This window comes from Cupressus sempervirens, chromosome 5 (assembly GCF_028749045.1).
Source record: "Cupressus sempervirens isolate cs-2001-9-10 chromosome 5, ASM2874904v1, whole genome shotgun sequence".
Taxonomy (NCBI): Eukaryota; Viridiplantae; Streptophyta; class Pinopsida; order Cupressales; family Cupressaceae; genus Cupressus; species Cupressus sempervirens.
This window is the reverse complement of record NC_143122.1, coordinates 14,088,243-14,114,204: the sequence shown is the minus strand read 5'-3', so window position 1 is coordinate 14,114,204 and position 25,962 is coordinate 14,088,243. Positions and strand designations below refer to the sequence as shown.

The window sequence follows — 25,962 nt, the reverse complement described above, 5'->3', positions numbered from 1 at the left end:
GAATTAAAAGAAAGCAGCAAGATTGCTCAACACAACATATTGCAGGAGATACTTCCTGTCACCAGATCCCCTGCAACCAAGAGACACCATGCAAACACCAATTTGAGGAGAGGGTTAGTGGTTCCCCACCCATAAAATAGAGCTGAGATCAACTAGATAATGATAACAAGAGCATATGCAGAACCAATTAATGATACTGAAAACCTAAAATAATTTGGAAATTTGTCGAGAAAAGGCTGACAGGCTAGCCCATCTATATAAGCAAAGTCATATCAAGATAAGATGGAGAAGAACAAGTTAGGTTGTAAGAGAACACTTGCTATCAAAGTCGAGCATCAAATTGGCTTAATTATAACAGCCTGGAATTTAAAAATGAGCATATAGATCACATAGCCATGGCACTCTGAGCTGAAGAACGATTGTTAAAGTAAAACATTTGATAGGAGTCATCGGCTCCTTAAGAAGTAAAGACCATCACTAAACCATATTTCAACAATGTGAGATTTTAGATATGAATTCTAGAGAGCATACTAGATGTGATAGATAGCACCCTCATTAAATGGCCCAGAGAGCATAAGGGTAGGGCACAGGGAAATGGAAAACCCCTTGTCAAATTGTGATGTCCCCAATATTATAAAATAATAATTTTTGGTTATATGGCCGAAAATCAATGTTTTAATCTCTCGGGCCCTCTATTTTATTTTTATTGTAACTTGTCGGCATGTTGGCATTTTTGTAATCCTTCGAGAAGCTTCCCCAAAGCCCTTTATATAGCCATTTTGTAGTGTATTTTAGGTATGTGATTTGGATTATTTCTTTGTATTTATGAATTCTTGTTGGAGTTCTGGATTTGTTCGCCATTTTGAAAGTGGAAGATCTTCCCTACTTGGCTTTCCGATTTCGATGGGATTCGACCCTCACCCTATTCTGTCACTTGTAATACTTTGTTCGGATCTGGCAAATCAAAGCACCATCTGTGTATGCGAGTATTAATTGGGGGTTATCTGTTTTCAATATCTATTCATGTTTAGCATTTATTTGATAGATTTGGTGTTCTAAGATTATTTGCATATAAGTTTGTATTCTCTTTCCAATCTTCATGCAACACCTCCCTCTATCTGTCGTACTACCTCCCTCCGTACTCCACCCTCATTGCACACCGCACACCATGTGCCACACATCCCTCACCACACGTTGCATGCCACACGCCGTAAGCTTGGCAACAACACACCGCACACTGCACACCTAGCAACACCACACCACACGAACACCACACTACACATTGCATGCATAGCAACAACACACCACACGAACACCACACCACACGCTTCACAACATACACCGTAGAACACATAGCACACATCCCTCACTATACAACACACGTTGCGCATCGTAAACCCGGCAACAACACACTGTACAAACACATCACCTCCAGATAGAAGACACCTTCGGACATAAACTACCTCTGGAAATAGATCACCTCCAAACAAAAATCACCACCTGATAGAAAACACCTACTCTAAATAGAAACACCTCCAAACAAATCACCTCTGAATAGAGATTGCCTTTGGAACATTATAGTGGTATCAAAGTTGGTGATCTTGCTAGCTTGTCGGTGACATTGGATGCTGCCAAGATCCTGATCCGTAGGAAGGATGGGTGAATCAAGGATTGAGATGATGCAACTTCTAAAGGGAGCTAACAAGAGGACAACAACAATTGAGTGAAACTTTGTTGAATGGACAACAACAGCTCGGTGAGACCTTGATAAAGGGGCAAGAGAAAACTAGCTAGACCCTTCAACTTTTGGCAGAAGGAAGAATAAATGGAGGATACAGTGGGCATGGTGATAATTTTGTCAATGAGAGGCTTCACATAGAGTGCTCTCGCACAAGACCAATGATGCTGACATTTCAGCAATGGGTAGAACAAGGTAGGGAACAAGAGCCTACCTTCCTCGAGATGCAAGATCAATTACGACAAGACTGGTTTGATGTTGGATTTGGAGTGGAATTATCCTTCAAGAATCATGTGGATTTGTGGATTAGGTATTCTAAGAGGCAAGGCCAATACAATGATGACAATAAACAAAAGATTGGAAAGATAAACCTATCATGCTTTGACGGATTTGGCCATACATCAACACGAGCATGGGTTCAGAAGGATGATACATACTTTCAACTCAACCCCATGCCTGAAGAAGAGGCAATTAAGTTTGCGACACTTCACTTGGAGGGAATCACTCATGAATGGTGGCACCATGGGATGGTCACCCTCGGTCATGATTGAGTCACTTTATATGCCGAATTCATGAAGAGACTTATTGACCACTTTGATGGAAAGGATCCAGAGCTCAACTTCAAGGAGTAGGCACAACTAAAGCAAACTAGATCAATAGAGATTTACATCACAAAATTTCAGAGACTATCAGTATTGGTGACATACATTTCAGAGAGAAGACTTTCTGTCCTATTCATGGATGGATTGATTGAACCCTTAAAGGGTTGGGTGAAGGATTTTAACCCCAACACACTCATGGAAGCAATCAAGAAGGAATGAGACATGGCAACATCCACTTCTTCCAAAAGTTACTCACACACCAAGTGGGCTCTGAAGGAGAAAGACAACAAGCTCCCTCCAAAGAAGCAATTAATGGATGGAGCCACAGGACAAGATTTGAGAAGGAGGAGGCTTTGTTTTACTTGTAAGGAGTCATTGGAACCAAGACACTGATGCTTAGACAAGGAGAACGTCCATTAGATTGAGGTGCTATTAGACAATGATGAGGATGAGGAACTAGAAACCAAAGAAGATGATCAGCAAGCTTCCAAAGAGGTTAACATAAATCGTGTAGAGAGGGTTGTCGTGCTAGTGCATCGAGGAGGTACCATCACTTTTTCTGGCACTTAGAGGTGTACTATTTTTCAGGTATGAGGTACTCTCCAAGGACAATAGGTCATAGTCATGTTGGACAATGAGGCTACACTCAATTTTATTAATTCATCACTCGTAAAACAAAGAGGTTTGGCTACAGAGGCACATGTAGGATTCCAAGTCAAGGTAGTAGGAGGAAACCTCCTATCATGTACCCATCTGGTCCCACAACTTAGCATTACCATGGGGAACCATATGGTGACATAAGACTTCTTTGTACTAGATCTGGAAGACATGGAAGTCATTCTCGACATTTAGTGGATGGAAAATTTGGATAAATACATACAAAGCTTCAAAAGAATGGAGTTTTCATTCAAAGTGGATGGAAAGAAGGTAGTCTTGAGGGGAATGTCAAATGGAGGGCTCAAGGAAATCTCAAGACAATGGATGAAAGCTATTTTCTGACATGATGGCATTGTCTTGGCAACATATTGTTTGATCTCAATAGGACCGATAAGGGGCAACAAATTGACTACTAGGGTGATGACCTTCATGCAATATTGGATAAGCGTAGTACGATTCTTGCCGACATCCCTCCTGGCATCCCTCTGCACAGAGGATTTGAGCACATCATTGAGTTAAAGGAAGGAGCCAAACCAATCATCATTACACCCTACCACCACCCTAAACAGTTTAAGGATGGGATACAAAAAATGAACCAAGAACTCCTAGAGAAAGAATGGATCAGGCCCAGTTCTAGTCCTTTTGCATCATTGATAGTTTTGGTTAAGAAGGATAGAACCATCCGGATGTGTGTGGAATTTTGTGCACTAAAAAAGAAATCCATAAAAAATAGGTATTCTATTCCTAGGATCGATGAATTATTGGATGAGCTACACAATGCAATCTATTTTGGCAAAATAAATCTTTGTTCTGGTTACCATCAAATTCACATGAGGGAGGAAGATGTGGAGAAGACTACCTTTCGTTGTTATTAGGGTCATTGGTCATGCCATTTGGTCTGATCAATGCTCCAATGACTTCCTAATCATGCATGAAACACATTTTTAACAAACAATTACGAAAGTTCCTATTGGTGTTTTTTTATGACATACTTATTTACAATAAGACACGGGAGGAATATTTGAGGCATTTGGATGAAGTGCTTGGGATCATGGAGTCACAATCACTATTTGCCAAGAGATCCAAATGTGGATTTGGAATGGAAGAGATATTGTATTTGGGGCATATAATTAGTGCTTGAGGGGTCCTAGTACACCAGGAAAAGATTCAAGCCATCTTGGATTGGCCTCCACCCAAGACTCTCTTTGATCTTCGTGGATTCCTTAGATTGTGCAGTTATTACAGAAGGTTCATAAAGGGGTTCTCACAACTAAGTACACCACTGACAGATCTAACAAAAAAAGGATCTTTCTATTGGGATGAGAAGGTAGAACACATCTTTGACAAGTTGAAGGAAGTCATGAGTTCATGTCCAGGGCTGGCACTACCTAATTTCAATCAACCTTTCATTTTGGAATGTAATGCATCAGGGGAAGGTATTGGGGTAGTGTTGATGTAGGATCATCACCCCATTGCATTTGATAGTCAGAAGCTATCAAGAGTAGAGCGATTGAACTCCATCTATGACAAAGAGATGCTCGTCATCATACACACACTTACAAAGTTTTGACATATTTCATTGGAGAAATTTTTTTCGTATGCACAAATCACAATAGCTTGAGATATTTCTTTGAGCAAAAAGATTTGAATGAATGACAATAGAAGTGGTGAGAAAAATAGAAGCATTTGACCTTGACATTATGTGAAGGGAAAAAATAATGTAGTGGTTGATGCTCTGTCAAGAAGGCTTGCCTTATGTTCTTTATCTTAGATTTTAGCAGAGTGGAAGGAACACCCATTGGTTGAATATTACAAGAACACATTTTCCTGTCAGTTGATGGATAGTCAAGTACAAGATGTTAGATATAAGGTGGTAGACAATATCATCTACTAAAAGGGCAGGATCTATCTGGTTCTTGAGTCCAAAATGAAGGAGAAAATTTTGAAGATGTACGATCCTTCATTGGTTGGACACCTAGGATACCTAAAAACCCATAGGCAGATTCGAGAACGGTTTGCATGGAAGGGCCTCATGAATGATATCTTGCAGTATGTACAAGAATGTCCTACCTTCTAGAAAAATTAATCTGAGCATACCCTACCAGCAGGATTTCTTCAACCATTGCCAATCCTTGATCAAAAGTGGGAAAGTATCTCAATGGATTTCATCACTAGGCTATCGAGGGTTTAGGGGAAGGAATGCATTTTTGTTGTGGTTGACCATTTGACCAAGTATGCCCATTTCTTTTGCATTTCCACTAGATACCAAGCATCTCAAGTGGTAGAGTTATTCTTTCATGAGGTTTTCTGCTTACATGGACTCCCATAGAATATAGTAAGTGACGGAGATAGCTGATTTCTTAGCACTTTTTGGATGGACTTATTTAGACTGGCGGGGACAGAGTTGTCACCAAGTACGAGTTACCATCTACAGTCAAATGGACAAATAGAGATTGTGAACAAATGGTTGGAGGGCTATCTGAGGAACTATGTTTCATCACAACAGAAGGCATGGGTTCGTTGACTACATTTGGGTGAGCATTTTTACAATCTGACTTATCACATGTCCATAGGCATGACACCCTTCAAGGCATTATATGGCTACAAACCTTCATCATCCATGGATCTTACATTGGGCGAGAGTCGTGCACTGAGGGCTAAAGACTAGCTACAAGAGAGTTTTGATATCTTGAAATCTCTCAAGGAAAATTTACGAAGGGCTCAAAACGAACACAGGATGTATGTTGATCGACACTAGGTAGAAATAACTATTGAGGTTGGTGACTTGGTATACCTTTGGCTTCAACTATATAGACAATCCTCCCTTAAGTCGTCTAGTAAGGAGAAGCTCAAATGTTTCTAGGAACCATACAGAGTCATTTAGAAGGTAGGCAAAGTTGCCTATGAATTGGAGCTGCTTGAGGGGAGCCGAATCCACAATGTTTTCCATGTGTCATGTCTAAAGAAGGCTATTGTACAACACATAACAATGTTGAAGGAATTGCCTCCCATTGACAAAGAGGGGAAAGTAATTCTAGAGCTAGTTGAGATCATAGATGTCTGGGAGAAGAGGCTGAGGTCCTGCACCAGTAAGGAGTTTCTTGTGAGATGGAAGGATCTTCCAGTTGAGGATGCCACCTGGGAAGGAAAGCAAATTATGGAGCATCCAAGTTTGCAATTTGTTGAGCGCAAGAAATTTTCGAGCGAGGAAGACTGTGATGTCCCCAATATTATTAAATAATAAATTTTCATTATGTGGCTGACAATCAATGTTTTTATCTCTCGGTCCCTCTATTTTATTTTTATTGTAACTTGTCAGCCTGTCGACGTTTTTGTAATCCTTCAGGAACTCAAAGCCCTTTTATAAGGCCATCTTATAGGGTATTTTAGGTATGTGATTTGGATTATTTATTTTTATTTGCAAATTCCTGTTGGAGTTTTGGATTCCAGTTTCGGTGGGATTCAACCCTGACCCTATTTCATTTCTTGCAATACTTTTCTCGGATCTGGCAAATCAGAGAACCATCTTTGTATGTGAGTATTAATTGGAGGTTATCTATATTCAATATCTATTCATGTTTGGCATTTATTTTGTGGATTTGGTGTTCTAATATTATTTGCATATAAGTTCGTATTCTCTTTCCAATATTTGTGCAACACCTCCCTCCATCTTTTGTACTACCTCCCTCCACACTCCACCCTCATTGCATGTTGCACATTGCACACCACACACCACATGTTCCTCACCGTAGGTGGCATGCCATATGTTGTAAGCTTGGCAACAACACATTGCACGAATACCATATCGCACACCTAGCAACAACACGTCACACAAAAACCACACTGTACGCTACACACCTAACAACAATACACTACGAGAACACCACGACACACACTACATGCCTGGCAACACACACCACACACCGCATGCCTGGAAACACACATTGCACCACACATCCCTCATTGTACATTGTAAAATTAGCAACAACATATTGCATGAACAACTCATCACCTCTGGATAGAAGACACCTTCGGACATCAAATTACCTTTGGACATAAATCACCTCCGAGTAGAAATCACCTCCCAATAGAAATCACCTCTAAATAGAAATAACCTCCTAATAGAATCACCTTAGTATAGAAACACCTCCAAACAAAAGTCACCTCTAGATAGAGATCTTCTTCGAAACATTACACAAATTCCTAGGAGGGACAAATGGTGAGGAGCAATAAGACTCCAAGGAGAATTAGGAGATAGAGTAAAAGCCAAACCACGTTCGAGTATTTGGGTTTAAGGCCTTGATAATCTTGGGCAAGAGAATTAAATAGCTCAACTCATTCTCCTTTTCCCTGTGTTAAGGAATTCAAAAAGGGTCAAGATTGGGGATGAGAATTGAGGAGTAGGGACCCTTATGCTTTGAGGGTAGAGCATTTATTTGAAACAAAGAATTTATAGGAAAAATGACCACCCAGAGTGCTAATTATGCTTCGGGTAGCTATATCCACATATAGTAATTTAATGAAAACCGAAGGAAAAGGACAAGATTACATTGAGCAATGACTCATCAAAACATGAGTGGATTCTCTTACACAGAGAGAAGAAACCAAATCTATATGCATTTTAGCCCTAGCCATGACAACTAGGAGTTCCTTATAGGCTAGGAAAAAAGGTTAAGCATACCAAAAATCAAGAGAAATAGTGTAAACCACACAAAACACTAAGCGCCTAAGTGTCGTATTCCTTCATTATGAAAATTAAAATGCTGCATATTGTAATAAAACACACTTTTAAGAGTTAAAGAGTATATATATAGATACACCAAAACCTAGTTAAAACGATAAGTTTTAATTATCAGCCATAACAAAGTTCATCGAAAACCAAGATTTTGAACATATTATCTTAAAGGGGCAAATCAAACAGCCAACTAATCTTCTTCAGAGGAAGAGTCGACTTCATAGTCGCTTTCCTTGACATGATCTTTCTTGAGAAACCAGTCAATCCCACACCATTCTGGGGGTTGGCAAACTTGTATAACAAAGAGCAAGAACCACCAATTGAGGCAGATGGAAGGGATGTGCCCATTGAAAGCACCAACATTATTTATAATGAGGATGGGAAATACTTCCATTAGCCTATCCGAGACCCCAAAAACACTCCTTTTAGGAATGCATAGATTGTGGTCTATATTCTCCAGGATGACCCCGATTTCAATTACCAACGTTGGTTTAAAAATGCTACATTAGAGATCTAAAGTAGACCTATTATTGCCTCCAACGTGTAAGTTTTGTGACAATGAAAAAAGCTATTATCTCCGTGTTTTTGACTTTTCCCTATCTTGCAGGAGAGAAAACCCTTCCCCCACAATCTTCTTAATAGCTTTAATAACCAAACAATGTGGAGCATTCAGCATAAGCTTAATTCGCCTATTAGAGATTCTACCTTAGAACTGCAAAAGCTTGTTACCCGTTTTCCTCCAAATAGTGGTGTCCATAGCTGAAGCTAATGCCAACTAAGCAAGAATGGACCCTAAATAAGAGAGAAAATACCCAAAATACGTGTGATATTGACATGATAATAAAGAACTGAGTGTGGGAAAAGGATGAGCTGAGTAAATAATATGGCAGATGTGTCCTTTTAATGAATGCTTACCAAAAAATGATTTACCAAGCATTCAGATTGGATAGATAGAACAATAAAATGTAATCATGACACAATAAGTAGATTTACTTAAAAGGGACCCACTTAAATTTGAGATCTACATTTAAAAGGGGATAAAATTTAGAAAGACAACAGGGATAAAGGGTAAGGCAAATGATAAAGTTTAGGGAGGGTCATAAATAAATATACCATCAATCCCTTTATTAGCAAGGGAGTTTGCAAGAGTATTACCCTCTATGAATATATGTGTGATTTTATGAAGGGAGAATTGATCACATAGAACTAAGGTTCAATTCGGCCTTGAGTTTAGAATCTAATTAGGGGAGGATTTGTTGCTCAGAGCATTTAGGATAATCTGAGAGTTCCTTCTATGATAATGTTTTTAATATTAAGCTTTCTACAAAGCAAAAGTCTTCCCACTAAAGCCTTTATGTTCACAATGTTATTAGAGGCCATACCAATTGGCTTAGCAATTTATCCACAAATCTTCCCTTCCAGATGATAGATGATGCATCCAACTCTAGCTAGACTTGGATTGCCTCTTGAGGCTCCATCAAAGTTAGTTTAAACCATGAAGGGGGAGGAGGAGACCAAACATAATCTTTCCACAATTGTTTAGACTTAGCCTCACTTGAACCCATAGACCATGGGTTCATAAGGCCAAACCAGTCCTTTTTCATCCAAGAGTCCCAATCATAGAAGATTCCTTTAGGCTAAGGTTTATACCTCAATTTACTGTTGATGTTTTCCACAATACTGGCTTCTATTTTTTCGCATAAGGAATCATGTAGCATTACTTGGTTTTTGAAGATTCTACGATTGCATTCTTTCCATAATTCCCATATGAGAATAGTTGGGGCTGATGGTCATAGGGAATCATAAGAGATTTTGGCAACCTTTGAAGGCCATGCTTGAAGATGACTTAATAAGGAGTTAGGAAAAGGCCATGGGGATGTCAAGTTTGTTGCAAAGCCACATTCAACATTTTTGGGCATAGGGATAAATTAGGAGGAGGTGGTTCACTATTTCCTCATTTTGTTTATAAAGATAGCATTTGGATGGACAAGAGAATCCAATTTTCCTAAACCATTCTATTGTGAGGATCCTCTTTTGGGCAATTGCCTAGAGATATATACTTGCTTTGGGAAGGCCACTTTTGTTCCAATACAGATCTAGTGGGAGAGAGGATAGGATCCAATTGTTTTGTTGCACTGGAGAATTATAACCTTTCTTGACACTGTAAGACCCATATTTAGCCTTAGCCCATATTAATGAGACTTATTTAACTTTGGGAAAAATCTGTCGGGTGTTAAGGATGGTGTTCAAATTTTCTTTTTGTTCATAGGATAAAGGCATATTTTCTAATGATCTCCATTCGCACCCTAAATGAGGATCATTATTGGTAAAGGTGATGTAATTAACAAGGAGGTCACCCCAGAGGGCTTTCAAAGAATTAACGATATTAGGGCAAATGGAATTGATTAAAGGAGGGAATCCTCCCCAAGAATCTTCCCAGAATAATATTGGCCATATCCCAAGTGAGATGATCTATAATCAAAGGTCTATTTTATAACATGAAGTTCCAATCATGTGATCTCCTAGGAGAGAATTTGTTGTGAAAATACTAGTGGGTTCATTAGGGGGAAAATATTTGTGGAACATAATTTTTGCCAATTTCTTGTGGGACTCTTTATAGAGTCTCTAAATTAGTTTAGCACCGAAATCCTTTCTTTTCCATTGGAGGTTGCTTTTCAGAAGAGTCTTTTCTTGGAAATAATTATCATTATTCAAATCGTTTGTAAGGATCCTCTCATTAAGTTCCTTGATATCAAATTCAACATTGGCTAATTCCTCAAAAATGTTATTGAAATAGGATTTATTCCACTATTTAATTCTAATATTAAAGTATTTAAGTTTGGATACAAAAATGAACCACATTTTTTCTTTGTCAAGAAACCACATGTTTTCAAATTCAAGGGGAATTCTATTTGATCGGACAAGGTCAACAATGTTCAGTAAGACAGGAATATGATCTGATCCAAAGGTGGGAAGCACCCTTATTGTGAGGTTATAATTGAAGGAAGAAAAGTCCCAATGGAATAGGAATCTATCCATTTTTTCAGCAATAAGGTTTTTCTCTAACCTTTTATTACTCCACATATGTGTGTCACTAGGAGAGGAGATATCCAAAAGATTATTAGTAGATATTCAGTTTTTGAACTCTCTGGTAGCTTGACTAAGTGATCTGATACCCCCGATTTTTTCCTCCAAGCTAGTGATGACACTAAAATCACCCTCAATGATGATATTACACATGGAGCGAGTGGAAAGAAAGTCCAAAAATTCTTCCCATACTGCACGTTTACCCATAGTAGATATGGGACCATACACATTGATTCGGGTAAATTTTAAGTTGGACTTAAAACACTCGACATGTCCACAAATCCAATGTGTTCAGAGGAATATATTTGGGGTCCCAAATGTAGGCTAGGTCCCCAAAGGCTGATATAACTGGGATACCCTAGACTTTCCGAATGCCCAACTTCCTATTTCAATGGGTTAACTCACCAAAGTCTAGCTTGGTTTCTTGAATGAGGACAATATCTAAATCAATGGTCTTGAGGCAACACTTAAGAAGACGTTGCTTGATTGGGGAATTACATCCCTAAATATTCTAAGATGTGACTTTCATTGATTTTGTGGAAGGTCCTTCCCCTTCCCATTAGTGAAGATGGATCTGAGCTTGTCTTGATTTCCAGCCTCACCATCTTGCTTCCTTAATTTTTTTGTGAATTTTCTCACAATTGGTAGACTTACTACCTTTCTTTTTAACTGCAATCCCAAGTGAACTAAGAGAAGGCTGAGCTTCGTTAGGAGAGCCTGGTAAAGGAATAGGCTCCATGGAGTGATTGAATTGCTAAAGGCAGTCTTGATAAGGATTGAACAAGGGATCAAGGGACATATCTCCCTCCAAGTTATAATGATGATTGATTCCTATCATATCATAGATTGAGGCTAATTCCATCAAAATTTGATCATACTCTTCATCATTCCTTTGTTTATCAGCTTCCAAATTGGAATGAGTTGAAAGCCTCTCTTCAAATCTTTCCATCTCACAAATTCCTTTTGAATCTCTCCTTGAGTGTAAGAAAATTCTCCCATTAGATCATTGAGTTGAAATAGTTTAGTTTGAAGGGAGTTGATGATGGTGACTTTGTTGGTTAAAAATTTGTCTTCCTTGTCTTTTTGGTTTATACCTTGACTCTTAACTTGCCCAATGGCCTATTGAGGACAAAGAAGTTAACAATAGAATGGATCAATGTAATAATCTATCAAAGATTCCTGAATTGAAAGGTACAACTCCCTTTTGGATGCAAGATATGAAATGAATTTTGTTTTTCGGGTTTTGGGGGTATGCTCTTAAGTAGAGAGCAGAGAGGCAAATACCAAGTTGCTCAATACCTTAAGAAACCTAGGAAATTGAAAGGGGGACTAACTCACAACATGCAATCTATTCTGACTTAAATGCAATGAATGGAAACATGCATAACCAGCTACAACAATAGGAAGAAAGGAAGAAATGGCGAAATGAGTAATTCCTAGATTACACAATTAGCTAATGTTATGACAATATCTAGATTATCTATCTCTTAGCTACTCCACACACCAGTTTCTAGCTTTCTTATGCAACAAACTATACTAAAACAGCCAAACTACGACGTACAACACAGAGAACAAACAAGATGCTTATGATGAAGAAAGTAAGACATAAAATCTATTGAACAAAGGAAACAAAACCAAGTTAATTCACATTCATTCAATTCTCAACATTAGCACATTCATTCCATACACTATACTGAAACTAAATGAACAACAAAACTTGAAATGGACTTCAGAGTCACACACAGTAGTCCCAGCTATAGGGGTTTTTCCAAAAGTAAATTTTGTCGATTTGATTAACATCTTAAAAGGTTACATTTATAGGCCTTCTCAAAATGGTCAGGTACACAAGATGATTTCTTTGTAGAGTATCTTTGAACAAAATAAACTAAAAATAGGACAAGCTTGAATTATTGTCCGTTATAGAGACTGACGAAATTCCATGAATGGCTACAAAAAGGAAGGGAATGGGGGAATGACAGGTGTCTGGAAAAGCATCAAAACATCATGTCTTCTTAGAAGTAACTGCTTTAGCTTTGTAAGCTTTCATGGCTTTTGTTACTTTTTCCAGCGCTTCAACATCTAGAATGATGATGTTGATGGCTCAGACCATACAGTAGTCATGCATCTCCGTCAATTCATCAATTCTGGCAACCCTTGACTGGAATTTCTCTGTTTCAATGACCTTTTGCGTCAGGTCATGCACATCCTTGAGCTCATTTGCAGACCTCATGGAGCTTTCTATAACAAACTCCAAGGATTGTTTCCAGTGAAATAGTGACTCCTTGCCTGTCTTGAGGATCCCATGAGCAATGGCCACATTTGTCTTCATGTCAATTACTTCTTGCACAAGGGCCAATTGCTCTGTCAACTTTTTTGCTCCGTTTTGTATGGTGGTTTGGTGATTTGAAGCTCCCTCCCTGAGCTTATGAGCATCCAACACTACGATCCTCAAGTTTTCAACTAATGGGGTACCTTGAGCTTTCATCTGATCTACCCATGCTTAGCCAACCTACCCAAATTGCCTTTCTTGCTGAAGCTTTAGGAGTAAATTCTTGTTCTCCTTTGCATTTGAGTCAAATTGACTTGAAGAAGTGCTCCTAAGTGCAAACCTGATGTATTCTACCAATTCTTTACTTGAGGCCTTCAAGATTTCCTTCTCTACCCTAAGTTCGTCCATCTTATCTTCAATTTTCCCATTAGTGGACTTCCACATGTTCACCATGGAGTCATGAACAAGGATGCCAAGATCCACCTTTCTAATCTGGAAGTCATATTTTGAAAGCTCATGAAAATTTCCTTCCTTTTGTGGCTCAACTATCTCTACCAGCATATGGCCAGTTGTTGAATTCATAGCCAGTGCAACAATTGTCTTCTGCTTCTTTTTCTTCTTGGATGACTGAGAGGAGGTGACTTGTGTCATCAAGTCCTTCGATGGAGCTACTTCTTCATATTTCCTCTTCTTCCTATCAATGGTCTTATCGAGCCATGACTCTATAGAGAGCTCATTGATAGCAGACTGCAAGGAAGTGGGATCGAACAACTTCCTCAGAATTAAGGGAGTTGGCCTGCTCTGAGAAGCAACAGGGAAGGCAACAACGTTAGTTATCGAAAAGGCTAAGGTATCCCCTTGCTGAGATGCATCTTGTTCTTGGCCATCCATGGGGTTGTATCTGTTGTGAGGTTCTCACACCATCGCCCCAAAAATTTTGGGGACCCCTCTTTTTAGTCGCCTCGGCAATTTTTTTGATTGTCCAACAATTTTGATTTTTCGAGAATTTTGAGCCTTGGACACCTTCAAGCCAAATGTGGGAGAGGCTTAGCTTATTTTCACCTGGGTTCAATTTGATTTTCCCAAGCCACCAATTTCATCCTTAGGTCGAACAAAATTTTAAAGAACAATATTTGGCAGGATAAAATTGTAAATTTGTACTTAGACATTTTCTTTTGAAAATCCGGATATAACTGTGAAAATTTGAACAATCTTTCAAAAGGAAAATTTTGTTAGACTTAAGTTTTGGAAAATCTCAAATTTTTCTTTGGTGAAAATTTTAATTTTGTTGAAATGAGGCTAAATTGCAAAAATCAATTTTTGGCTTTAGAAGCAATTTTATTTTATTTTTGTTAAAAAATTTCTAATTGGCATAGCAAAATCGATTTGGAAAATTGTAAAAATAAATAAATTGGCTTTAATAGATTAAAATTGCCTTGGAAGCTTTTTTCCTTTAATGAAATTGGTAATTTAATATTGAAAAATGGCTTTTGGTTAGCCAAAATCCAATTTTAATGACTTATTAATTACTAAATCCTCATTAAATGGAAATATTTAACATCTCCAAGGCACCATTTAATTTCTTTTGCAATTTGGAGCTAAATGGCAATTTAAAAGTGCAATTTTCCTTTTTGGCAAAATTAAATTTTAGCTAAGTATTTAATTGTGGGCCTCGACTTGGATTTAATTTAATTTTTTCTCTCCTTCAAGACCAAGTCGGTTGGCTTAAAGGGAGTGAGAAGTTGGGTATAAGAGAAGGCCTCTCTCCCACTTCTTCCTCACTTTTCATTTTTCCTCTCCATTGTTGGGGAATTTCATTGAGGAGCAGATTTTAGGTGCTTTGGCGAATTTCATTGAGGAGCAGATTTTAGGTGTTTGGCGATTTAGTTTCAAGGCAGATTTCCTCCACTCCTTGGTGATTTTTCTCTTGGGACAGAATTCTCATTATTTGAAGACTTTGCAAAGGGCAGATTTCCTCCATTGTTTGGCGATTTCTACTAGGGCAGATCTGATTTATGTGCCATGGGTGATTTGTGTGAAGGCCTGATTTCCTCCATTTAGGACTACACTTTTTTAAAAGATCAGACTGGAGAAAGGATACATGAGAAAGTCTGATTTTTGCTTTGTGGACAAGTGGTGGATAGCTTTAGATGTTTAAATTTTTCATTTGCAAGGGATTTGAAGTTCTTGAGGTCTACTCATAATTCCAAAAAGTTGCTGTACAATTATTGATTAAGGTGAATTTTGATCATTTAGAGTTGCAAGGGGTCCTTAAGCTAACATCCTTCTTTCATTCTAGTCAAAGGATTGCTTCCCTTGGTTCTACTTGCTTTCAAGTCCACCACTCTACCATCCCGTAATAGGGCGACGAGTATGGAGGATGTTAGTGCAAGTAAGAATTCCAAGCGGACAAACACTAAGAAAGACAAAGAAGATATGATGCCCAAAAAAGACAAAGAAGATATGATGCCCAAAACACCATTCTTCTCGAAAATGAAGAGAATAACCGACACCAATATCAGTACAGTGGAAATGATATGGATGAGGGACAGACTAAAGGAAGGACAATCCCCCTTGGCAAAGAGGATATACAAAAGTGGAATTGTACATGCGGCAACTTTTCCTCCTACATTGTTGTGTCTGGAATTGATTATGGAATGTGCATCCAAATTTAATCTAAATAGTAAATCCATCATTTTTGATGAAGGGAAGAGAGTGTTGGCCAACATCGGTGAATAAGCAATCGAAGAAACATTCAACATTCCCCAGTACAAGGGCATGATGGTTGTGATGATGGATCAGGCAACCAAATCATTTCAAGATAAACAAGAGGCCTATTTCACACATCTAAAGCAGAATTGGATTCACAAGGGAAAGAAAGGTGTTAGCAAATCATCAAGGTTCACAATGGCAGATTTCAAACCAGAATATGGTGATCTTGTTCTTCTTCTTAGCCGGATCATGGGCCTAGCTCAAGGGATGCAATTTGAAAACTGGATGTACTTCTTCATTGATGAGATTGAAAAGGGGAAAAGAAGATTTGATTGGGCTAAGATCATAAGCGAGAACTAAGAATTGCAACTCAGAACTATACAAAACCGAAGGCAATTCTACATGGGCTCCTATCTGTTCTACCTAATTGCTAGATTGTACAAGAGTCTGGGACTAAAGGCCTTAGGAGAAGTTGGTAGTGGAGCAGAGCAATATTTGGTACATGAATGCTATCTACAACTCCATTTGCACAACAAGGATTACAAGATATTTGTGATGCCTTTGCCATAAAGACAATAAGGGTATTACAAGGGACACCTGCTAAGAGACTTTCACTGGAAGTAGAAGCAAGAATTAGGAAGTATGGGAGTTGGTTCATCCAATTTCCACAGTTTACATACATTAGAGTGGCAGGAAGTACAGTTTGTCCCAAGAGGCTTCCAAGGTACCCACCCAACAAGGTAGTTTTAATGGAATTGGCTAGGCAACTTGAGCACTATGATAGAATAATGACAAACGAAGGAAAAAAAGGCGTTACATTCTCAATCATAATTGGCAATGATAGTTGCCCAAATCGAGCCTCCTTTGAAGCTGCAGAGAAGGAATTGGAATGGTATCATCTAGGATGGTATAGAGCAAGGAAAGGATTTGATCCTAATGGTCTTATCAAGGTATCTCATGGAAATGAATTCAAGCATGTTCCCACATACAAGACTTTTGGGCCAATGCCAAAGATGACTTTCATGTGAGAAAGCTAGCTTTCTTAAGGCTGTTGGTGAACATGATGAGGGCTATCAAATGGAGAGGCCTTGATTTTCCGGATCAATTGGAGGATGATGGAAATGTGCTGAGAGAAGACTATGATATAGTAGAAGGAACAAAATTGAATCTAGTGGATTGGGATGACCATCAGGATCCTTCCTTGGAGGCAGTTACGAGGGCCGTAGATTTACATACTGAGTCGTGGTATAATGAAAGATTAAGGAAGCTGCAAAGGCAAAGGATTCCCCTTACCTATGAGATGATGATGCCAAAGGAGAGACAAACGGAATCGGTCAGATAGAGGAATGAAGGAAGCACCCGGCAACAGGAAATGGTTAGAAACGGCAAGAAGAAATTTTTGGAGGTAGAGAAGGGAAAAGAACATCCAGAACCTCTAGCTAAGAGATAGCATGCAACACCATCAAGAGAGAGTATAATTGAGGCTAGAAGCCAAGAGGTCAATTCAAGTGATAAAGGGGCTACGGTGGAGGTGAGCTCTAATTCGGAATCAAGTGGCTATAGTGAGAGCACCGAGTACTCCCCTCTCTCAGAGAACCAACAAGGAAATGATATGGCAGAAACTAGTAGAGAAGAAGATGGGCCAATCGACATTGAGGCAACAAGTCAGGCACCCAAGTGCTGATGCTTTGTTAGTCGAACTGAATCCAGATTTTGGGAGATGTATTGCACCACTATGGTTAAGGCAAATGCTTATGCCGAGAGGTGAGGTGATAACTGCCCATATAGTTGAGGACATCCAAAGTTTAATGGAAAAGGGTGATAGCGAGAACCAAAAAAATGTGGCAAAAACGGTGGCAAGGGTAATCAGAAGTGACAGTGATGGTCACCAAAAGGTTTAGATTGCTATTCCAACAGTCAACAAGGCAGTGGATGAGATTGTGGCCCAAGAATACGAGATAGTGGAACATAACTTGGGAAGGAATACATATGATATGGAGTGTAAGGAGGTCCAAGAAGGTATAGCATCAATCAGAGAAAGGTTGAGGAAGGCAAATGAAAGAATAGCCAAGAAAAAATATTGGAGAGATTGCCAACCCATCCAACAGCTGCACCAGGCAGCCCTTCCTCAAGACAGCAGGAGCAATTCAGAAGAGATATCAGCTCAGCTACATGAAGTCTAGCACTGGATCCATGATACAATCCAGGATGGGCAAAATTTCTTGCCTTCCTTCATCTCGACATTCTAGTCATTAGTGGCTGTTAGGGATAGGTTCATTGGGCTACCAAAGGCATATCTGCAAAGGGCCAGGTTGGTTGGTGAGAGAGGATTGAGTATAGTTGAATCTTGGTTTGTTGCATTGACTACCAGATTTAGAACACTTGAAGAAATACATAATGAGATTGCACTGCACAGCCCAAGCGTTGACACTTCTATTTCAACCATGATGAGCGATGTTGGGGTGGCACTTGATTTTGAGGATATCATAGAAGAGTATGTCAATGAGATAGATTTTGGATCGAGGTTGGATGAGTTGGAAAAGGTTGCTATCAAGAAAAAGCATTTGGGCACCCTTTCCTCTCTCAATGCTTTTATTGGATTTGTGAAGGAATATGAGAAGGACCATGAAAGGATACTACATGTAGCAAGCGACGTGGTGAAGTCAGCAGAACTCAAGGCGAAGCACACACCTTGTCCTCCTATGGAATAAGTTAACGAAAGGCTAGTTTAGTTCATTGCCTTAGCTAAGAAAATGAAAGAAAAGGGAAGAGTTATATCAGAAGATCATTTGATGTAAGCCCAAGTGGAAAATTTCTCTTTTCTTCTAGAATAGGACAATTGTCTATTTCTGATTGGCCACCATTTTGGTGCCTTCTCATTGGTTGCCACTTTTTGCACTTTTTTCATTGGCCCAGTGATGAGATGGAAAATTCTCATTTCCCAATGGGGTGGCAACCCTAATTAGGTTTTTGAGGATCCAATTTGGATCGTTGATCTTGTTTTGATCTCCACCGTTCGTTGTACTTTTGGCCCCTATATAAGGCCATTTGCTCTCATTTGTAAAATGTTGGAGAAATTGTTGTGAAGATAATACCAAAATTGCTCTCTTCTTCATTGTTGTGACTTGCATGCTGATTAAGAACATTGGGTATTATTGCATGTTTTCTACTTCCACATAGTTAGATTTCCTTTCAAGTTGTTAAAGTTGGTTGCATTTGAAGTTGTTTAAGTGAGGTTAAAGTAGATGAATAGTTGTATGGTGGCATTGGTAAATGTTTGATAGGGATCAATACTAGACCACTAGCATCCTAGCAGCTGGTTGGGAAGCCTTGTGTGGTGAACTAGTTTATTGTTCCTTTGAATCATTGCACCTGTGGAAGTGAGGCCGCTGGTCAGCTCTCATTAGGTTCAATCCCCATCCATTTGCTAACCTTCCATTCATAGGAGTAGGAGTAGAATAGTGAGTAGCTGGGTAGTCGAAGCTTAGAGAAGGAAGTTAGAGAAGTAAGTCAAGTAATAAAACACATCCATTCACCCTCCACCACCATCACTTTCCCACCAACATCATCATTGGAAAACACATTCTACATCATCATCACCATCAACATTATCTGCCTCCACACATTTCACAAACTGAACCACCATCACCTTCATCCCACCAAAGTCCAAGTCATCCTCAACAATTTGCGTAAGGCCGCCTATGTGATTACCAGCGAATCACATCGATAAAACTGAGCGAGTATCCAACGGTGTAAGGAACATTGGAGTTATTCTTATATCCCATGAGCAATAACTTTTCAAGAGAGGAGTTGGATGTTTGATATCCCATAGCGAATATTCAAATCCTAATATGTTATGTAAGTGATACAAAAACTCGCATCAACAGCATCGCCATCCAAATTGATGACTTGGACAGGGGAAGATGGCTTGGGCACTGATTTTTCTTGTTCTTTCCCCTTATCCTTGTCATCCTGCTTCTCCCCAATTTTCTCGATGTTCGGAAGAGAGCCAACTCCTCAAGTAAGATCGAGTGGCACATTCTTTTCTGGAGGCCGGTCTCCACCTTGGCCAATAGACTTTAATGGCCTTGTAGATGTTGATATAGTAGTTGTGGTGGTTGTTGCTGCGGTTGATTGGTTGGCTCCAGCTAATACTCCACCCGTAGAACCAATGCTTTCGGTCCTTTTCTTCCTAGCTCGGGTCCACTCCACCTATTTATTTGTTCTCTTGATTATCCTCTACATAAGAGCCTCCATAGTGTCAATGAATGGACTTGCAGGTGGCATAGACAAAATTGGGGTGCCTTTGATCTTCTTGTAGGATGTGGGGTGCATGTAGGCTCCATCATCTGCAAGGTCAAAAACATCAACAAAATTGTTATACAATTTAGTCTCGTTAATGGTTAATTGTGACTAAGACCTCTCCCAAGTTTGGTACTTGTTGAGACATCCAGACCAGAAGTCATCAATATCTGAAACATGCCTATAGGCATATCACAACTTCAAGTGATCCCTTACAAAGTTAACTAGATCATATTGAGGCCTGAGTACCTCATAGTCTAACAAGTTAATATTTCTCTCAAAGCTCTTCACCAAATTACGAGCATTTGATCTGGACACACATGAATACAGAACGACCACAATAGGGACGGGAATCCCAACTATCTTCTTTACATTAGAACACATGGTGCTCACTTCAAGGATCTGTTGACACAATTCAACTACAACCACCTTATCTTTTGGATACATTGGCAACCTCTTAGGAAAGCCATCATAAGCTCCTATTTGTAAATAGGAGAAGCTCAAAAACTAGATGAATGAGCATCTGAATTGGCTTATGGCCAAAATTGCCTATGGTGAAAGCCTCCTTTCACATAGCCTCATTGTGAAGGCATCATTTACCGCTACATACTCCTCAAAGCTTCTTTGCAAATGTAGATGTGGGTAGAATTCATATACTTTGGTGCACTTGTCATAGTTTGGGATGCTAGGGAGGCTGGGCCACAAGTGGTGAGTTGCCAGAGAATAAATCAAATATGAGGACATGTAAAATTGCTTGAATCCTTTGGTCAAATTCAACCACGAGGTGAGCTCATTGTAGATAATTTGTGTGCCCAATTGATCTGCATATCCTCAGCACATATTGCTTGTACTAAGAAGAAATGGTGCTTGATGAACTCCAAAATCTCCTCTTTTCCTTTGAGTCTAAGGAGGAGCACGTGGATATCCACATTCTCTCTTTTCAAATTTGTGCCGAGCAAGGTCTTTGACATTTTGCTCTTCTTTGAGCGAGCAGACGTCCTTTGCATATCTTCCCATATGAGGGTATTCTTCTTATTGAATATGGATGCGGAAGAGCCAAAATCAACATCACAATACTGCTTGTTCATGAGGATGCCAAATGCGGATTGCCTCAGTGCCTTGTTGATTGAGATGAGAATAGATTGGTCAAGAAACAAAATCTTCTTTGTTTCCGGGTTATATCTCTTGATGCATTCCTTCCCTAGCTCAAGTGCATGAACTACCATAGGAAAACCAACTGCTTCAACCAGTCCACTCTCTTTAATTTTTTGAGTGATTGGGTGAATTGGTTGAGAATTAAGTCTTCTATGAAGATCACCCAAATCGTAGAATTTGAAAGATGTGTCTTTAAGCTCTTTTAACTCACTCTCCAGGCCAATTAAATTATTGTAACCAACAACTCTGATTGCCATTCGCTATGATTGCACAAGATATAGTTCTCGATAAATAGTCGTTTTAATATACTTGAAGAAACCAATTGCAACCAATTCTGATGAAATAGTTTTAGGAATTACAACATTGGCGCCACACGAACGAAATTAAGTTTGGCCAATGACTATAACGCTAGGATTTGCATTTAATTCGATGAGTAACAACTATTTAAACTTTTCGTTCATTTGCATGTAAAATATTAAATTCCCGAAATCTCTATTACTTTACTTAAAGTGATATAACTAAAAATCACCTAACATAAATGCTTTAGCTTTACAAGAAGTGCCTTACTTCGCCTCAGATCTGGAATGTAGATATACTTGATAATGTTAACACATGTGGGAAGAGAGAGAAACTTAGCTTTTACGCAAATCAATTTTCCTTCTATTCGAGATCGCAACATGGGGAGTGATCCTCAGATGGCTTGTGCACTTAAGCCTTTCACTTTCTGCCTAAAGCTTTTAACACTACATCTCCTTTTTATCAGGGGCGCATTTCCATCACTAACTTTTGCAGAAGTATCTTTTGAGCATCTCTGAAGGATATTCTCATTTTAGAGTAACTTGACTTTCTATTCTCAAGGCCTCCAGAGAAGTGGCTTTTTTCATTGCCTTGGGACGGAAAACCCCTTTTTCAACAACATTTCTTGGACTGGAGCATAACTAACAACACTTCATTCTTTCACTTTAATTTGATAGCCTCAAAGCTAGATCTTGAGCATGCCTTATTGAGCATGAGCCCTAAATGACTCATCCAACATCATGTTCACACTATTTGATCATTGGGACTAATATTTGCCTCAAGTTTATACAGCTTTGGAAGCATAACAAAACAAATGTGCTTCCATGAGTACGCAACAAATAACCCATAGACTTGTGTTCCCTTGTAGCACTTGATTTTATCTCCACAAATTTGAATGGGATTCATTTTGGCTTCGATCCACAACTTTGTAGGCCTTTCCAGCATGACATAATCATATTCACAGCTTGTTAATCACTGTTACGGCTTCATCCTTCGGATACACACTTAATATAGTTCACTCAAGGAGAAAATTAGCTCAAAATCTCAGAATTTGTGGGACATGGAATGCTAGGGAAAGATAGTAGAAAATGAAATGCAGAAAAACTTCTCATCGAGAAGACGCCCAAACAACTCCCAATGACACTTAGATCACCTAGACCCCTTGCGCACTAGAAAAATAGAAAACCTGCACAACATGATTAGGAGACCCGGAAAGCAAAGAAAGTGAGATACTTGGGAAAAATGAGAAGTAACCTAAAGGATACTTAGACATGATACTTGAACACAAACTCACTTAGACTCCAATCTCTTCAAGCTTTAAAGGGGAAGACTAAAAATTGGCGACAAACTTCCTCCTCTTTACTATTCGTGAGTAAATTTTTAATAGGGTTAGGAGCCATAGGGGTGAGGTTATCAAGGGGGGGACACTTTGTCCCATATATATAAAAGACATACCTTGGGGTATGATCACATGGTGGGAGTTGGAGGAACCAAATAACTCGTTACAATCTAAATCTATGAGGGGAGGGGGAGAGGAATCAAACTTCTCTAGCAATGCATTAGTGATAATAACCGATCTTACTATTCGGGGATCTCAAACAATGGAGGGGGAAGGGGGAATAGGGGAATCAAATTTAGGGGCCTCAGGGTTCAGTAGAGTGATATGATTGAATATAAACCCTCCTAAATTTAAAAATTGGATTGAAGGGGCTAGGATAGAAGACACAACTTCTAGGGGGCCAATCCAAGGAGCATAATATGTTTTGAGGGGAGGTCAATTCTTCCATCAATGTAACCCTATTATCATCAATATCCCCTTTGAAGAGTTGCGGGTAGATGTAAAGATCATGATTAGTATTGGATATTGTAATTTTCAAAGGTTTGAATTTAGGGTTAATGAGAAGAATAATTTTTCAATCCTCTTGGTCAGAAGAGGGATGTTCATACCCAAGAAAAGTATTCATATAGTCTTTGATAATTTGGATGACTTCCTTAATTCAAAAAAGAAGAAGGGAGAGAACCCAAATTAAACAATAGGGCTCTTCTTTACAAAGAGTAGTTCTGGAGATTGAAGTCATCTGACATTTCCATAAACAGAAAGGGGCAACCATCAAAGAAATTTTTCCCTTCTTCTATTAAAAAGTTCTCAAGTGTTTTAGAGTGACATTCTAAACAATAGTATGCACAATCCAAGAATGAAATACTTATTTGGTTAGAGAAAGTTGCAACAAAATAATCAATCATTTTGCACTGGTCTTTCATGCTGTGCCAGAAATTTAAAGGAACTTAAAGATGCATCCTGAGCTAAATCATTCGTCAATTCTGCCTCCTGTAATCTTTGATTTAGGGGTTTACAATTAGGGTGGGAATGAGGATTGCTGCAATCCTCCATGGCATAGATGTCATTTGGGGTTTTTCCAAGGGGGATGATGTTAGCACTAGTTTCAAATGAGGGAGCCGAAGATGATAAGGGAATCACACAAGTACTTGCAATTCTCTGTGTGGAAAATTATGATTGAGAGGAAGAGGGGAGCAGAAGGGGATATCCTATGTCTTCTTGCATGGATTCTTCTATCCCTTCTTGTCATATTTGGAGGGATAATTTTCCTGTGTGAATGGGGAAATCTGAGAAACACACTTCTAGCATTTTTGAAGATAAGTTGTCTCTTAGATTTGTTGATTACTTGAAACTAGGCTTGGTCTAAACAAAGTGGTTCATAGATCAAAGGGAACATTTTGATGTACATCCTCCATGTATGGTGAGGGACAGAGGGTGGAAAGGTGGGGTGAGGGGAAGTGAAGTGATGCTTAATGGAAGGTGAAATGAGCACAGTGAACAAATTCGCTTAGAGCAGAGAGAGTTCGCTCATAGGGACGTTTCGCTCATAGGGACATGATGTATGACATTTAAAATTTAAAATTTACTAAGATCATTTAAAAAAAAGAATCTACTATTAATGATAGATGGTGTTTCAGAGAAGAGTTTAATCTGATGTATAGAGAAATGTAATACTATGCTGGCAAAGTATGTTAGATACATTATTTCTTTATAGATTATATTATTAGTTTCTGCCAAGGTAGAAAACTATTGTCCAGGTCTCAATGTTAAACAATGATTAATGTTCTTATCTACAGCCAGTTATAATGCTCCACTACCCTCTGCTAATGTTTAGTTTCAATATTTATTTTCTTAAATTGACAAAGATGATCAACAGTTACCCTCGCAGGTTGCAGATCAATACTTTAACAGGTTTCAAGGCAAGAGAAGAGGCACAAATCTAGGTTAACAGTTTTGAGATTCACATTGTAGCAGGTGGTTGGCATCCCAAGGTCTTGGACCTTTCGTTTCTTATGAAAAGACCAACAACTGGCAATTACGACTTCTTTCCGTGCATGCAAGTCATAAGTGTCGTTTTTGGCACCACTACCCAACTCTTGGGCTTATCATTCCTCTACAAAGACAAAAAAAAAGCGACTGTAGATGGAACTTCAATGTTGCATAAAAACTACCCATGTCTACTGTATGTTAAACCTCTTTTTAAACTTGGTTAAATTGTCCTCTGCGATGGACCTGTTTATCTATGGTACATGGTGTTGTCCTTTGGAATAGGAGTTTAATCCTTGTTCGTAGGAGAGTCAGAGGTATCAAGAGAAACTCATTTTTGCGATTTATAGAGTGTTTTGTCCAAGTGGTTTAAGCAGTTGGTATTAAGGGCTTTGAGTTGGGTTTGATTATCTTTCTTGCTTATCAGGATATTTTAAAACATTTAGCCATTTCTCATTTTGAAATGATATGCACATTTTTAAAAGACGTCTAGAGATGGGAACTCTCTTGAAGGTTGATGACAACTTTTAACCGTTTTCGTTGCAGCATGGACATGTTGGATTTATGCTCCTTCCTCGAAGTTTCATGTGGCTGCATGAGCAGGAAAGATTTTTAAAACAATTTTCTAATTGATTTCTTGTATCAAGTTGCCTGAGCTAAAATTTAACGAGAAAATATTTCTTATTTGACATGATAAATCAAATGGCTAGTATTTTTTCAGTTAATCTAATTTTGCCAGTTTTTTCTTTGCTACAATAAGTAAATATAGTGGTAAACATTGTTAGTTCTTTATTTTCAGGAAGATTTGAAATGGCTTGTTATCAAGTCAGGGGAGTTCTATATTTATGTTTAAGCCCCTTTTAGATTCTAGCCAGTCATGTTTTACTTGAATTTAGTGAACCGAGACATAAACCGGGTAATTGAATTGGAGCAGTTTTTGTATACCTCAATTTCGCATGCATCTTGCAATAATTATCAATTACAATGCACAACCTGCTTCCTGAAACTCCCAAAGAGAGAATTCATCTAGCAAAAAAAACTACTGTAAACTCAGAAATTCTATCATTTGTAACAGCTGTGAAT

General features: G+C 38.8%; 1 long non-coding RNA gene across 1 annotated transcript in view; it reads left to right on the top strand.

Moving 5' to 3' along the window:
* The window catches only part of LOC149554372 (uncharacterized), a 51,182-nt gene extending 25,583 nt beyond the window's left edge, over positions 1-25,599 (top strand). Inside the window, exon 2 of the long non-coding RNA XR_016365230.1 lies at positions 25,426-25,599. This is a non-coding gene — a long non-coding RNA (uncharacterized LOC149554372). The remainder of the gene's footprint in view (positions 1-25,425) is intronic.
* Positions 25,600-25,962: the final 363 nt, after the last annotated feature.